Raw genomic sequence first — 12,583 nt, forward strand, 5'->3', positions numbered from 1 at the left:
TTCATATATGGAATGAAAGTTGATATTATAGTGGTTAGTTGGTCATAACAGAGGTAAAATTGCTTTCCAAATTTTGAATCCTAGTTCTCAGAGAAACTGGCAATTAGGAAATATTATCTTCTTTTTACATCACCATATCCTCAGGCGCCTGGGTGGCTCAGTGGGTTAAGCCTCTGTCTTCAGCTCAGATCATGATCTCAAGGTCCTGGGATTGAGCCCTGCATCGGGCTTCTCTGCTCAGCGGGGAGCCTGCTTCCCTTCCTCTTTCTCTGCCTGCCTCTCTGCCTACTTGTGATCTCTGTCTGTCAAATAAATAAAATCTTTTAAAAAATTTTTAAACACCATATCCTGAAGATATAAAATCAGTATCTTGACAACAACTAAGAGGGATTTTATGATTTATAGGTATAATCAAATCATAAGTTCCATATTTTTTTGTAAGTCATTTGGAGGAAAATGTTGGAAGAGATTCTTGACCATCTTTTGATTTGACTTGACTTTTTAAAATATTACTGACTAAAATTTATTTTCAGTTCTAACATCTAATAAAATCTGGGACAAAGATGGATATTTTCGTCAATAATTTTTTCTAGATATACATCTTTTGTATATTGCATGTGCTGTGCTATTATACTACTAATACTGCTAGCTGGAATTATTTTTAGGCTTTTGTGTTCTATTGTAAAAATTGAATTATTCTTTCATTCTCCAAATTCATTCTCCGACAGTTGCTAACAGTAACACAATTGTAGATTATCAAACCACCTTCCAGAATCTTAAAAAACACATGGGTTTACCTCACAAAGAGTAATATAAAGATGTGTTCTGTTTTTGGCTTAGCTCTTAAAACCTACAAAAAAGATGACATGGCAAATTCCATGCTCCAGGCTGCTATAAATACTCTGCATCAAGTTTATTCTTACTAACAAATACTCTGGAGAGGTCGGGAGAATCTAGACAAGAAATCAGAGTATTTCTAATGAATTCTTCGACACCATTTGATGCTGGTGTTAGTGGAGGCCCCATTCCAAATTTCCTTGGTCTTGAAGAGTTCCTTCAGCTTAGAGTTGTGTACTTTTGAATAAATGACTCGATCATTCTAACCTTTAGTCCTTATTTGTCAAATACGTTAATGTAATTATGTCTATTTTGCTTAACTCACAAGTAAGACTCAAATGAGATAAATGTACATAAGATTGTTTTGTGATTTAAATTTGGTAATTTAACCAAACTTCATGCACATAGTGAGGGAAAACCTTTGGACCTGGTAAAAACATTCAACATATCTATTTGATCAGAGCCCTTCTCTTCTATACACATAACAACACGTCTCCCAGCAGATCATGTTTCTAATTTCATTTTTTTTTAAGATTTTATTTATTTGGCAGAGAGAGAGAAATCACAAGTAGGCAGAGAGGCAGGCAGAAAGAGAGAGGGGAGAAAGCAGGTTCTTTGCGGAGCGGAGAGCCCGACGTGGGGCTCGATCCCAGGACCCTGGGATCATGACCTGAGCCGAAGGCAGAGGCTTTAACCCATTGAGCCACCCAGGTGCCCCATTTCTAATTTCATTCTTAAAAACATTAATAGAAACCAGTTTGAAAATCTAGACTGGGAGGAAAAGGTAAAATTGTTGGTTATTTACTTCTTTATTTTTTACTTTTATTTGAGTTATAGTGTGTTTTCTATGTCTTGCCCAGAAGAAATTTTAAAAGTCATCCAGTTCAATCACCATATTTTATAGCTAAGGTAACCCACAAGTACCTCCATATGTGGATTCTTCTGTTATGGTCTCATGATTACTCATAGCCAGAGCCAGATAAGAAAGAATTCTCTTAACTCATTGTGTTGATGTGCTATGGATATGACACAGCATTGAACCATTTCAGATGTAACACACAGAGATCCACACATGTGTCTGCCTATGTGTACCTCCGTCCACACAGGAAAAATAGTAACTTTCCTCAAGCTTTGAGAAAGGATCTGACTTCATTTCTTATCTCTTTTCAAAGTGGACTTCTTTTCCATTCATATACCCCTCGAGTGAAGCAGTTATATCCTCTGTTTGGAATCTTTTGTTGGCTCATCACAGCGTGAGAACATCTGACTATTAGAACCCAGTGTTTGTGAATGATGCCCATACAGTTGTTGAGAACAGCATAATGCCTAGAGAGTGATGCTAGATGAGCAGAGGTGAAATGCACAGGATGCTGAAAATGCAGAGGAAGCTCTGGAATGTAGGCAAGTATGGAAAGAGAAGATACAACCCTTTAGAGTCAGTGATAGTTTTAAATTTTGTATGGGGTGTGGAAGAATTGATTTGGAAATAGAAGGGAAATATGTAGAGGAAACTGACATGGTGACATGAACTCAAAATAATAAAAATATTCAGGGGATGTTCTTGCTCTGCCTCAATAACACACAAATGTTTTCTGCCTGGCTAGTATCCTTTGCAAATGGGTGATATCCTTGGGGAACAAAGCAGTATATCAGAGTATGAGAACCCATAAGTATATCTTTGTGCAACATCAATTTTAGTTATGACGAGTAATTTAAAATACTTTATATTGGGGCACCTGGGTGGCTCAGTCATTAAGCCTTCAGCTTGGGTCATGATCCCAGGGTCCTGGGATAAAGACCACATCGGGCTCCCTGCTCTTCGGGAAGCCTGCTTCTCCCTCTCCCACTCCCTGTGCTTGTGTTCCCTCTCTCACAATCTCTCTCTCTCTGTGTCAAATAATAAATAAAATCTTAAAAAAATACTTTATATCAAATGAAAACTGATTATTGACTAGAATAAACTTTCAAATTAAAAAAAAAAATTGGGGTAGAATCAAGATTCCAAAGGAACTCCTCTGAACCTAGTGCTGTTTGGGACTCCATAACTCAGATTCACCACCACTGACTTTCCTCTACCACTGAAAGTATTTAAGTAAAAATATTTGGGAATCCCTGGAGCATTTGTGGTGTAAAATATGCCTAGGTGCCTCAGATAGTTCCCACAAATCCTTCCCTCCATATTTTGGCCTTTTGATGATCAGATTTCAGATGTCCCCCTTTCTAATTCCTAATGCAAAGCATAGAAAGTGGATTCTTTACATGTCGATGCATTCTCACCTTCTACATTTTCATTTGTTGAAGTGACTTCTCTTGGACAGCTGTGTTTGTACCTCAGTGTCCCTTTTAATGAGAGTAATTATTTTTCACCTACCTTTAAAAGGTTTCACATATTTAAGTGCTTCTTTGCCTCATGTGAAAGAATGTGTGATCCGCATGTCCAGAATAAGAACAGGGCATTTGTACTCTGTGAAACCAACTCTGAATGAATGAAGAGGGGGAGGAAATAAAGGGAGAAGCAGAAAAGTACATACATAAATCCTCTCACCTGATAGAATCATGTACTGAAATTGATGACCTTCACTTTGTACTTGTAAAGGATTCAAGGCATTCGAAAGGAAATGAAATTATCAGACTTTGAAAATCACTGACAATCCGATGAGTTCTTTAAAAATATGACTTAATATACGTCAGAAAAAAGTAAAATGATCCTTCCCAAGCAGTCATTAAGAGATTAACGGTATGTAAGATCTCTGAAGTGTGTACCCACATTAAATTTCTGACAAAAGGAAGTATGCTTAGACCTTAATCTAGGAAAGGAAATCCAGAGATAAATATTAATATTGACTGAATCTCTGAAGTTGAAATATCAAAGATATATTTAAAAAATAATTTATTTTAAAAGTCCCAGGTTTAATGATTTGAAAAAAAAGTTCTATGCTGGATATATTCATATTTTATATGGTCCTTAAATGGGAAATAAAATAAGTTTTATTGTTTATTTTACATTGTTTTCTCAGGTTACAGTAGAATTAATATGTTTTTTTTCTTTTTCCACAAGAGGCTTTCAATGATGCAAATACAAATGGTTCCAGAAAGGCAAAATTTAAAAATTCAAATATATTTGAGTCTGCGTGACTGCTCCATTGTTACTGAGTAGAATCTCTTTGCATCTTCCTTCCTTTTTAATCTTAAAATCTAGAGAAAACTTATTAAATACCCAAAACCATTATAGGAAGTTTGAGAAGCTCAGTTTCCCAACCCACTCTAAGGTAATTGATGATAGATTCTGTGAACAGGTATGTGGCAAGCAATATAATGTGTTATAAGGATCGTCTTGGCACAGGTGGTAAGTAAGAGTGGACTTTCCCTATTCACACTTTCAGATGAGTAGCCCCGGGTAAGGGACAGGACCTTCTGACCCTGTTCCCTTGTACTTCAGACAAAGATGGGCCTCAGTTCCTCTGAAAGCTGGGGGGTTCACTGCAGTAATAGGTAACTCCTAAGATATTGTCCACTGTGACTGTTTTATAACCCTAAGACCCATGCAGGTGGTGGTCCTTCCATAGCAGTACTGGCTATGAAAGGGTCATTACAGTAATCCCACAAAAGCAAGTTTAACACTTTACTTTTGTGTGCAGCCCAACCATTTTATTTTTTTAATCTTCTCTTCCATATTTGTCCATTATTTTAATCATCCTGTGGATACAATCCAGTCTTAGCTGGAGAGAGTAAATCTCCATTGAGTTAAGATGTATGAAAGCACCTTTAAAATGCTCCAGGGCCATTCCAAGTGCAAAGGAAGCCAAAGCTTGTTTTCATTACAGTCTTTCTTAATTATTTTTTAATATCTCGCCAAGGAGGAAAGTGATTTTTAAAAGGGTAGGAAAGGTAGGGGAGGCTGTGGTAGTCAATAAAAGTGCTTTCACAAGCCGAGGGCTACCTATATGTAGGTAGGTGTATACCTCAGGAGGTGGAATACCTGTATACCTTAGGGAGTAGAAGACGTAGTCCTTCCCCTTGAGATGCTAACAGTTTGGTGCACAGGTATTCACTTAGTATCGCTACTGTAACAAATTAGCACAGATGCAGTGGCTTAGAACAATACACATTTATTATATGATTCTGTAGGTTAGAATTCTGACATGGGTCTCACGGGGCTAAAATACAGGTGTCAGTAGGGCGACATTCCTCTCTGGAGGCTCTAGATCAGAATCCATTTCTTTGCCTTTTCAGATGTCTACAGGCCATCTGGGTTCTTTGGCAGGTGGCTGTTCCTCCATCTTCAAAGTCGGCAACATTGCACCTGTCCACTAATTATTCCATAGTCGTATCTCCCTTTCACTTTTCTTATAAAGACCCTTGTAATTACACTGACTCCACCTAAATTATCCAAGATAATGTCACCATGGTGAGGGTTTTAACTTAACTCTTTATGCAAAGGCTCTTTTGCCAAATGAGGTAATGTATTAATAGATATCAGGGCATAGGATGTGGACCCCTTTGGAGAACCATTATTCTGTGCATCACAGACCATCCCATGAACAGATAATCACAAAACAACACAGTCAACACAACAACAGCACTTGCATAAGGTATTGTGAGAGCGTAAGGCAAGTTGACTTCATGCTGCTTGGAATGCAGAGGCCGGGAAACACCTGCGAAAGGAGGTACTGGATGGAGAGGGGATGGTGGTGAACAGGAAATAGCCATTGGAAAAGATGCAGAGGCCAGCTTTAAGCAGCAGGCGGCCAGTGCAGAGAGCAAGCCGCCGTTAGAATTCACCCTCTCATCTCTGCCTCCTCCGTACCTCTCACAGCTGTGCATTTGTCACCATCCCACTGCTGTCACTTGAAAAAGGCCAGCTATGACATGGGCACAGGGATGGTATTTCAACTGCTTGCATCAAACCTGACAGCTGGGTGGCCAGAGCACAACTTTAAGCATCTTCACAGGATCTTGTTACTTGCCTGCTTGAATTTATTGACCTACATAGTCCCAGGATAGAATTCATTTTTGACATAAGCTTTGGAGACTTTCCCACCATTTCAGCCTCATTTCTTGATTTTGCTCCTTACTCCTTTAAAATAATGTACGAGTTTCATATAGCATCCTGTGATGTAGGTTGGCCAAATATGTTGATGTCCACTTCACAGAGAGATTTGGGAGGCTGTGGCTTATGATTTAATGAGACAGCCCACACCTGCTGACCCCCAGGGCTCTTCCCACTGCACGGTGGTAAGGCCAGTGTACTTTCAAACCACAGATTTTGTTCCTGGAGATTCTGGGGACTCGGGAACAAAGTACCTCATTGTTTTCTGAAAATTCATTTTTCCTTAAACCAGATAACACTGGGACTGGGGTATTTTGGGGGCATGGTAGTGAGTCATAACAAGTTTAATTCCGTTTACTTCACGTGTTCAATGGCCCACGTAATTGCAAAGCATAGACACTTCCTCTCTGCTGTTAAGAGAATTATCAAGTTAAGAATGTCTTGATCTTAATTAGCTTTTACTAAGCCTTTTCTGATGCCCAAATAATATATGTGGCTAAATGGTGAACAATTAGGGTGAGGACCATTTTCCTTTGTTTCTAAAACACTTTTTCAGGAATGCACAAAGAGAACTTACATGGAAACCTTCATATCAAAAGTCTCTCTGTAACATATGATGCTTTTCCTAAGGGGAAAATGATGACTTCGAATAAGGGACATATTTTTAAAAACAGAAAATAAAACAGCAGCTGTTTCTTTTGCATCTTTGTATTGACAGCGAGTTGTCCAATTCCTTATTTTCTCTTCCCTGCCCTGCAAACTTTAGATATCTTAAACTTTAGCCATTGATACTATTAACAATGATACTATAAGTCTTATCAAATAATTGGGTGACTTTTCTTTGTCCATGGCTCTGCATCTGCCTGTGACATACATACTCTTGTGCTCTGTGCTTATATGTAAAGCTCTATTCTGCGTCTTCTTCCTCATCTCTCATGTGCACCATCAGAAGTTTAGATCAGAAGATAGCTCTGTGACTGGCATGGGATAAATGAAAACTTCATATTTATTTACTGCTACATCCAGCAGGTTTGCAAACAGGAATCAAAACCTAGATTTACAACGTACTATGCGAACATTGTCCAATCCCTTATCTGGTTAAGTCTCAAATTATACATGTGTATTTAAGTAAATATAATTAAAGTAATAATTATTGATTTGTATGGTTTTCTAAGGATCATGTTAAGTAATGTTTATACAATTCTGAGTTTTGTGCTTGACACATACTGAGTAATGACTAAGTGGTGGTTATCATTATTATAGTTAACTACCTTTACCAACACTCCTACTATTTCTTATTGGAATAGAAAGCACAGAACACGAGGGCTATTCCCTCAGTGTGGGAAGCATGGAGAGGCAGGGAAGGAGAAGAATGCATCTTGATGTCTCTAGGAATGAGGGTGCTTTTTGGAAAGAGGCAGCTCTGAAAGGTTCTCCTGGGATGCTCCTATCTGAACGTTGGTAGGTAGGGGACCATTTGGGAAGCTCTAGAATGAGGTGACTTTTTACACCTCTGAGGAGGGGGATGGGCAAGGGCATTGTGACGGTGCAGGCATCTAGAACATGGTGACTGGTGGGGCTCCTGTAGGGGAAGACATGCAGAACAGAGGGTAAAGTGTCACTCTACAAACTACCATCTCTCTTTCTTATTGCTTTCAATTTCACCAAAGATTTGGATATTAGATACTCCAGTTTAAATTCCTACAAAAGGAGCAATGACAATAAATGTCAGAAGAGGAAGAAAATTTAACCCCATTTACCCTCTCCTAAACTCCAGCTATAGTTCCCAAACCCCTATATACCTGTTGTGGTCCTGCATTGGTGGGTAGATGTTATCTCGCTTGTGTTCACAGAGATGAGAAAACAGACTCTGAAAAGTTAGGCACTGATCCAGCTCACCAATCTGGAGGGAGAGAGAGAGAGCAACTGGCTCCGCTTTGCCCCAAACCCCATCCTATGTGGAGTCAGTCCTGCAGATGCCTGAGCAGAGGGTTGGTGGAAGCATGTGCACCAATCTGGCTGGATGTTTTGCTGTGCATATCATCAGGGTAGTTCTGGTGTTCCCCGGGATCTCGTCTGCCCTTTTGAGTGTACGGAGACATAAATTCTGTCTCTGACTGGGAGACATTTTGTTCTAGCACAGAGGCTGTGTGGGAGTAGAGCATTGTTGTTACAATCCATATTGTTATAATCTATTTTATGCTGTCCCCTCTGAGATTTGAAGGTTCTTTTTTTAGTTCCAATTTTACTTAAAGCTTTGTCTTTCTGGGATGACCTTATGAACTACCTCATTTTAATGGAGGGACTTAAATGAATAGCAGGCATCAAATGGCTCTCCCTGGTCTACTGCAGAGCAAAGCAGACACAAAGCTTTCATAGAGGAGTCCCAAGAAGCCAGAATTAGTCCGTTTCACAAGATCAGTGTTTTCTCAGGTGAGCCAGGAAATGCTTTTTGCAAACGGAACTTACTGGTATTCCATAGACACGAACTGATAAGGACAGAAACAAGAATGCCAAACCTCCTCCCAAGAAGGTCTCTGAAATCTGCACAAAAGGACTTTTTACCTTGTGTTCAGGCCTTGGCACGAGTCAAGATTTATATCAGAAGTTAACTGGAATACTTTTCGGTACAGAGAATGTATGTTTTGTTTTGTTTTGTTTTATCTAAATAAATTCAGTTTTAAAACTCAACAAAGATGGGTTCATAAAATATCCAAATCAAGGAAATAAAGACTTGTTTCCCCACGGAAACAGATGAGGATAAGAGACTATTTCATAACAGGGCATATCCAGGAGCGGCCTTGATACAGGGCATAGAGGCTGAGGAACCAGCCCGAATGCATATGTGTATGATATATATGTTGATGTGTAAACATAACAGCTCCAAAAAGCAAAGGCTCATTCAAAGCCCAACACATGTCCGACTTAGAATCAATGCCATCCCTTGCTAGCTGAGCAATAATAGGAAATGATGGATGCTCTGAGATTCAAATTTTCTTCATAATTCCATGGGTAATGCATGGGCTAGGGACTGAAATAGACAGCATGCATTAAAATTTCTAAGTCAAATAAGCATGTAGTAAAACTTCATTCCTCTCTCATCTGATGAAACATCACCTTCACACTTCACTTTTGATCTGTGGTTTGCTGTTCGTTTCCCAACATGGAAATGGAGGAATTCTGCAAATGTGGTTTTGTAAACGTATTCAGTTTGTCTTTTCTCTTTACTTCTGCATCCCATGATTAACTCTGGAGGCATCGAAGAATTCTATAACTCCAGAAAATCCACATGAGAGTCCTGATGGTGTGACACAAAATTTACATCAAATTCATTTCTTCAAATATTTTAGTACATGAATAAAGACAATAACTATCTGAGGAGATGGAAATTGCAGCTCAGACTTTTCTTGTCTGTTTTCTTGCCTGTTTTTACACCAAATCTGTTTTCATGATAAATGATAGTAAAACTTTGTTTTAAATTGATACTCCATTTGAGGCTTTCTCATGATTGTGCATAAGCAAGTAGAAATATATCTTTTAAGAAGTATTTTTTTGTTGTTACTGTTTTTTATCAGGAGGTAACCTCAAAAGAAGATGTGACCTTCGAAAGTCGTCTTTGGGTTGTTTGGGGAGATATTACGGCAATTTGTTTAGCTACATGAGCACATTTCAGAGGAATATTGATAGGGATTCAAAGTTTTTTTTTTTTGTATTAATGATCTTGTTGTGTATCTATCTTCATGAAGCAATAGAGAAAGCTTGCTTAAAGTATTATTTAAATTAATCTGCTGTGAAAGTGCCAGTAGAGTAATCTTAAGTGATCTAAAGACCTAAGGTTATAGCATTTAACAGAATCAGTCTTCATATTTCATTACACACACACACACACACAAACACACATGTATGTGCACGCACACACATGCACACAGCTAACATTCTCTACAGCAAAGCTTTGAATTCTAGATTTGGTAATTTAGAAACATAATCATGAAAGAAATTGAGGAAGACACAAAGAAATGGAAAAATGTTCCATGCTCCTGGATTGGAAGAATAAATATTGTGAAAATGTCTATGCTACCTAAAGCAATCTACACATTTAATGCAATTCCTATCAAAGTATCATCCATCTTTTTCAAAGAAATGGAACAAATAATTCTAAAATTTATATGGAACCAGAAAAGACCTCGAATAGCCAAAGGGATATTGAAAAAGAAAGCTAACGTTGGTGGCATCACAATTCCGGACTTCAAGCTCTATTACAAAGCTGTCGTCATCAAGACAGCATGGTACTGGCACAAAAACAGACACATAGATCAATGGAACAGAATAGAGAGCCCAGAAATAGACCCTCAACTCTATGGTCAACTAATCTTCGACAAAGCAGGAAAGAATGTCCAATGGAAAAAAGACAGCCTCTTCAATAAATGGTGCTGGGAAAATTGGACAGCCACATGCAGAAAAATGAAATTGGACCATTTCCTTACACCACACACAAAAATAGACTCAAAATGGATGAAGGACCTCAATGTGCGAAAGGAATCCATCAAAATCCTTGAGGAGAACACAGGCAGCAACCTCTTTGACCTCTGCCGCAGCAACATCTTCCTAGGAACAACGCAAAAGGCAAGGGAAGCAAGGGCAAAAATGAACTATTGGGATTTCATCAAGATAGAAACATAATCAAATGAGCTTCTCAGGTTTAATCTTTTAAACATTTGTATTATTGAGCATTCATTGCATGTAGAGTAGTGATCTATGGTGGATAATGTTCTCTAAAATGTCCCAACTTCAGATCATTTCTCAATTAAGCAGAAACAGACATGACATCTCCTTACCTCTGCGCTCTTTAGTGTGCCGACTACTCAGGTTGAGTTTCCTGTGTGCCCAGAGCTGCCTGCAGACTGCCATCAGTCTGGTGTGCCATTATCCCCAAACCCTCTAAACCTTTCCCGCCCATCAACATGGCTGCAGAAACTACTTCCCCCATGGGGAGATTCCCCTTACCAGGAGAGCCCCTGACTCCACCCACCTTCCACATCCTGGCCATCTCTGATCTCTGACTGTTCACACCTCACACTCCCTCTCAGGCTTTCCACTGACCACCTGGAATAGAATGACCAGCCCTTAGTAATTATGTCTACACCACACTTGTTTCAGTTGATTATAAATGATTCCCTCTTCTTTGGCTGGTGGTATTCTCTGAATGAATATTTAAGTGTTTTTATTATCATTGATCTATTTTCTATCCCATCCAAATTGAAGTCCACATAAAGCTGTAAATTTCCTAAGAAAGAAAAGACTTTAAACTTTTTACTGGATTTGGGTCTTTTGTGTGAAGTTGGATCTGAAGGAGGAGTTTTAAATCTGGTTCTGTACATGTGTGCTGAAGGACTGAACCGAAATTTTTAAAATTAGTGAAAATGTTGGAATCTTTATTCCCTAAGAAATTATATTGTAAAAGAAAAGAGCAAATAACAGGCATGGGCATGCACATAGTTAAGTGGTGTTTCTCAGGATAGTGTTTCTAAGTTTTGTTTTTTTTTTTTTGCCTGTGCTATTCTGTCATTTGAGACCAGCCTCACTGAGGTATGACTGCAAGCCTTCCAGATACCATCCTCCTTTGAGGCTCCAGTGCTTCTGGCTCTTCTCTAGGACACTGATTTTTTTTTTCCCCCAGGGGCCCATTCCAGATCAGTTTCAGGTCAGAAAGGTTTTTGGGCAAAGGGAAACTTCATACACTGAATGGAGTGGTGCTCCCTAAGTGGTGTCTTTCCCAGTATTGTGTTTCTTTCCTTTTCTTTTCCATTATTATTATTATTATTATTATTATTTTAGAAATTGAAAATACAGATCTGATGCCAAAGCTCTGAACCATAAATCCACTTTAAGCAAAGGACCTAAAAGTCAAGACTCAGGACTTCAGTGCACATTCGCAAAGGCTGAGGAGGGCGGACTGAGGATTGGCTCCTTAGCCAGCAGCCCCCCTTCTCTTCCTTCTGCCCACGCTGCACCCCAGAACTTGTCCAAATAGTGGAAATAGTCCAGATAGTGGTTGAGTGAGCCTTCTGTCACTATCCAGCTATATTTATGAACTAAGTAAAAGCTAAAGAAACTTGAAATACAAAAAATTAAAAAAAAATTTAAAAAGGAAAATTGAATACACAATCTGCAGATTTTCTCCCAGACTTGAGTTGGTGTCACTGGTGTTAACATATGCCCGGCTTGTCTGCCGCTGCACATCCCACAGTTCATTTTATGATCTGTCCAAACATTCTCACTCTTTCAACTGCCATAGGCGTCCGTCTTCTAACCCTTTGCGCTGATAAACACGATCTGTGTTTCTTTAACAACTTAGTAAGAAGTAATTTCCTTTTCTCCACCCCCCACCTCCTCTCTAGTACCCACTCTGCCTCAATTCCTAATTTTCCTTAATCCGACCCCTCAAGAGAGGAAAGGGATGGAGCTTGTCATAGTTCCTCACGTGTGCAAAGGGAGGGACCATAGGCCTAAAATGGTCCTTTGCCAATGATGATGGCTTCCATTTTTAAAAAGTAAAATTGTCTTTTTCTCATATTTGTTTTGTATCTTCAGATGAATGATTTTTTTTTCCAAAGAAGCCTGAAATTAGAGCACGCAAGGCAGTAATTCCTTCCCCGGTTCCCTGGATAGGTGACCAACGAATCTCTTCTTGAACAC

At 39.0% G+C, this 12,583-nt stretch overlaps 1 protein-coding gene across 3 annotated transcripts in view; it reads left to right on the forward strand.

Annotated features, from left to right (window-relative positions):
* The window catches only part of FGF14 (fibroblast growth factor 14), a 595,595-nt gene that overhangs the window by 439,881 nt on the left and 143,131 nt on the right, over positions 1 to 12,583 (forward strand). The window lies entirely within an intron of this gene.

The sequence above is a fragment of the Mustela erminea genome, chromosome 15 (genome assembly GCF_009829155.1).
Source record: "Mustela erminea isolate mMusErm1 chromosome 15, mMusErm1.Pri, whole genome shotgun sequence".
NCBI classification, from domain to species: domain Eukaryota; kingdom Metazoa; phylum Chordata; class Mammalia; order Carnivora; family Mustelidae; genus Mustela; species Mustela erminea.